This window comes from Sesamum indicum, linkage group LG5, assembly GCF_000512975.1.
Source record: "Sesamum indicum cultivar Zhongzhi No. 13 linkage group LG5, S_indicum_v1.0, whole genome shotgun sequence".
Lineage (NCBI taxonomy): Eukaryota > Viridiplantae > Streptophyta > Magnoliopsida > Lamiales > Pedaliaceae > Sesamum > Sesamum indicum.
The window spans coordinates 11,055,432-11,060,913 of record NC_026149.1 but is presented as its reverse complement, the minus strand read 5'-3'; positions in this window follow the sequence as shown (position 1 = coordinate 11,060,913).

Here is a 5,482-nt window from a genome sequence, read left to right as displayed (position 1 = left end):
CCGACAGCTATAGAGCATAAAAGTTGCAACCTCCTTTAAAGAGCGGAAGTTTTGAGAGACTCTATCATGAATATAGTACTATTGCATGAAAATTTGGTTGAAGAATGTTAGTTATATTATATTAGTTTTGCATAACTCAAAAATTGCGCTTTTTCTTTTGTAATATCCAAACCTTGTATCTTGGTTGGATTTTTACTGTCTCAATAATTTCCAGTAGAAGGTCCACGTCTTGTTGGAGATGGACTTTCTTCACTCTTACGTCCAACTTGTCTTCATTATCTTGTACAATTATGTGATACATTTCCCTTTTTCCTACTTCAATCTGCCATACATATGTAAATTATAATATCACATTTTTTATAAATTATAATATCACATTTTTTAGATAAAGAAATGTAAAAGTGCATAAGAACAAAAATGCACGTGATTGCACACTAATATCTAATCTTGTTTTCTGTTTTTTAGTGCATGGTTGCTAGTCGCAGATCAAGATGCCTAAAGAGTTGGGTTCAAGAGGGACTCAATCTAGAATTTGATTGACCTAATCCAGGAAAGTTGGTTGGTCCAATCCAGACCAATCATGGGCTGATTCCAAGTATCAATACTTGGGATAGGCCAGCCCAATGACCTAGGACCTCCTAACCCTCGGTCGAGTTAGCGGGGCAATCTAATCGTAGCTACTTCTTTTTTTTTTTTAATAATACATGACATGTAAGTTTTATTTTATTCTTATAGCTTAACTATTCCATATTTTTTATACTTTTGAAACTCTAAAAAGTTTTACCTTTATTCTTCTACTTCTATCTTAGTACAATAATTTACTAAAACTCATTGTTATTTTTTTAAAAATGTATTTTAAATATTTTTTGGGCTTGTCATTATTTAAGTTTATTATTTGTAGCTAGTTGGTTAAATTGTTATAATGATCTTTATGCGGTCTTAGCTACTTTTTTTTTTGTAGTTTTGACTTTTTGTTTGGTTTAATTTATGATTTATTTATTTAAACATCAAAGCATAAATGATTTAAGTTTGTTGAAAAAAGTATCTCATCTTCATTAGAAAGGAAAGGAAAGAAAACTTATTTGGTTTGAGGTATAAAAATTATTTAAGGTATAAAAATTAGTGTTTTCAAATATGGTAAGAAAATATATAAAAAAATAAGGTAAAAGAAAAAGAAAAGCTTTATTGAGCATGATTTCTATAGCCTCAAGAATGGATTCCACATCAATTTATTTTAAAATATTTATCAAATAGCGAAAGTTCAATTTCTTGTTGAACCCTAATTACGGAAAAAAATTTCTACATTAGATTCGTATTGAAAAGGCAAAAAATAAAAAAAAAAGAGATAATATTTTTGTAAATTAATTAAAGAGTCCATCAATTTGTACGTATTATTGTATTGTAATGAACCATTTGTCTTTACAAAATTCTTTATATATAACTCCAGTTTTTGAGTAAAATTGAAAACTTAAAGTAGTGATGAAGTTAAAATTGATACTCAAAAATGAAAGAAATATATGTTGTAGGTGTGATTTAATCTGAAAAATGTAATTAATGGTTCGGTATATAAATAAAGGTATAGACTAATGTCACTTGATTGATAATGTTAGTGATTATTACACTTTGAGGATTAGATTTCATTGCTGAAATAATGTTGTAGTAATTTAAGTTTGAAATTGAATTGCAATTATATTAAAGTTATACATATATACAAATGTGTGTAAGAATTTTTTGCACTAATTTATTTAGTTCTTTGCCACCATGGAACATATTGCTTTCAAATATTTTGGAAACAAAAATGAATTGACACTTTTGGATCCATTAATCCCAATATATATATACACATATGTAATTGACACATAAAAAAAGCTAAAAGAATAACAAAGACTAGAGTGTTGGATATAACAAAAAATAAAGCAAATTCTCGAATATCGAACCCTCTAAGGCTGACAATCCTCTAGCAGCTTCTGGAATGTCTCCTATAAAACAAATAAAATTATTAACACTTTTAAGCAAGAATTAATTTTTTTTATAAAATAATACCTACTTACCGCCACCTCCAATGCCCTCGGCCAGCTCCAGCCGCCGTCCACTTTTTTCTTGTAGCACTTCTCCAATAATTTCATCTGCTTGGGGGGCCTATCGAGCTTTGCCTCCTGTAGATGAAAAAGCATTTAGCATCTTATTTATAAAATAATGGTAAAGCATTTAAAATACAATTATTTACTTACCAACTTCCTCTTATGCATGTCGATAGAGGAAGACCCCCTCCAATACATAATTGAGGACGTCGTAGAGTTCGCCGCCCGGTTCACCTAGGAGTGGCCTGACCAGGATGGACAGGACGATGAAAAGTATCTTTTGGATTTACTTATCAGCCAACATGTGGAAGACCCAGTACATGAACCCATTGTCACAGTCCCACAAGTAGGTCATCTACAATAATAAAATTAAATCAAACATTAGTAAAATTCATTAAATAATTAAATTATTAGATAAAACTAAATTAATTTAAAATTGATTACCTACATGGTCTGAAACCAGAAATGCTGGTACTCTGGCGGCATCTGCTCATACATAGGGATAGGTGGGGAAAGTGTCCCCGTCACGATTGCATTGATGCGCTCGTGAAAGCGGCGATTAGACCTAAAAAGGACATGCTATATTAGATATTTTGAAGATAAAATAATAATAAAAAAATTTGAAAAATAAAATTAACTCGCGTCATCGATGCTGATGTACTGGGCGTGCTAATGGTACGGGTACTGATGGTAGTGATGAGCAGCCGTTGGGGTGGCAGACTGTTGTATCGTGTCATTAGTTGTCGGTGCAGCTCCAGATGCTCCAACATCATTCGGAGTCCGCGGGGTGGGGGACGGTGCGGTTGTGTCAGGTGGTGGGGGTGGTCGAAGAACTACTTCCCCAACATGAGACGAAACTTGTAGACGACCATGTCCTCGACCACATGGCACAGGAGGCGTACCACTAAACATGATCTAAACAAATTATTGAGAAATATTAGTCTAAATTTTACGAATATTCACATTAATATGTATATAAAAAAGAATACACTAATGCTTACATATCGAAAATATTATCATGAAGTTATGAGTATTGTACTCATTAATTATTTAAAAATATATAATTATCTTTTGCACGTATAAAACGGGCCAAGTATTGTTTTAAGCGTGTAGCCTATCACATGAATTTTTTATTTTAGTATTTGTTACATTTATCCATTTTAATTTATCAACATTGTCTTTTGTTGACAGATGAAGATGGATAAACATAACAAGTTTTACTAGCAAAATTCAATTAATAGGATAAACAAGATTAAAGGCATATGTGATCTGTTTGTACGCTGTTACCAAAGAACTATATATTTTTAAATAATTATTAATTATTGAAAATATTGTCCTCAATTTGTTTTCTATTTCTAATGATTATGTAATTATATTTTAATTTTAAATATTACCTTAATATTGTTATTGTTGACATTATTTTGTATATAATATTATTACTGGAATTATTGGTCTAATTTTGTGATTACTGACATTATTATGTAAAAATGTTATTGTTGGGAATATTCTCTAATTTTGCGATAATTGACATTGTTATGTAAATAATGTTATTACCGGGAATATTAGCTATTTTTCAAGATTATTGAAATTATTATTTAAAAATATTATTACTGGAAAAATTGGTCTAATTTTTTTATTATTGACATTATTATGTAAAAATATTTTTATTAGGAATATTGGTGCAATTTTTGTGATTATTTACATTACTTTTTAAAAGTATTATTATTGAAAATATTGATCTAATTTTTTTTTATTATTCAAATAATCTTATTATTGGGATTAACTATTGGTCTAATTTTTGTGATTGTTTACATTATGATGTTAAAATTGTTTTATTGAAAATTTTGGTCCAATATTTTTGATTATTTACATTATTATTTAAATAGATTTACTATTGAGATTATATATTGGTCTAATGGTTTTTGGTTATTTACGTATTATGTAAGGGCATAAATTACACATAAATTGCACATAAATTACATAAATTGTATAAATTTACAGAAAATTAGAAATTTTGAAAAAATATTTTCGAAATTTTTTGAAAAAATATTTCAGAATTTTTTTCATACAGATTTTTTTTTTAAAATACCAAAGATTTACAAAAAAAATTTAAAATACCAAAAATATACAGAAAATAAAAAAATTTTGAAAACATTTTTTCAGAAATTTACAGAAAAATTTTAGAAATACAAAAAATTAACAGAAAAAATTTAAAAAATATAAAAAATTAAAAAAATTTCAAAATATTTACAATTTTTGCCTCAGTCTGGTCCCTCAAGCTATTTTTTGTTGAATACGTGGCTGAATTTTGACTTTTTGGAGGGTAAAATAGTCCATTTAAGTTTGATTTTACCATTTTAATCCCTTAAATTTATAACATTGTCAAATTCCTCCTTTTTTCAAAGGAAAAAAACGTATCTATATTTTTTATGTTGATATATTAAAATTATCTTTTATGAATAACAAAAAATTTGCACTCTTGTGAACATAATAATATATTTAACTTAAAACAAAAACAGTGTACTCTATTTTCTCTTTTTTTATTGCAATAAAAAAAATCCAAAATTATGATAAATTTTATGAATTTACCTTTTGCGAAAAGTTATATAAAAAATTGAAGTCAGTAATTTTTTATTTCAAAAAATTAAAGATAAGTCTAAAAGTTAAACCTTAACAATCTATCTTTATTACTAATTAAGAGCACTATTTTGGTGTCTCACTCTTTTTGGTGGGTCAATTTTTTTTTTTAATTATATTTCTTATTCTCAACTTTGTTTGAAAAATTACAGATAACTCCTCATTGTTTGAAAAATTATAAACTTCCCCTTAATATTTGATAAAATCATATAATCCTTGGATGGAGGTTTAAAATTATTAACTTTGCCCTTGATGTATTTTTATCTTTTTTTCTAAAAATATTAAATAATGGAAAAAAAAACATACATAGTGGATGAAATATTATCAACTTAGTCCATAAAAATTTTTTAGAAAATTTTTAAAAATAACTAAAATTATAATTCAAAATTCACAAGAATATTTTAGTCAGTTTACCATAAAAATAGATGAATTGGACTAATTATTACAACAATGTTAGAATCAAAGGTTGCATGGTAATTTTTCAAATAAAGAGGGTGTATTTATAATTATGTCAAACCTATATATATATATTGTTATTATTATGAACTTTTTGTTTATATCGATGTATTGTAACTTAAAGAACAAAATTTATTTGCATTACTAATGTACAACATTTAATATTTCGATTGACTTTCACAAAATTAAAAAAGTTATGAAATAACCAGAACAAAAAAAAAAAAAAGTTACGAATTGTGATTTTAATTAATGCGTACATTACATTACACGGAACACATGCTAGTTAATTATACATTCATCAATTATAG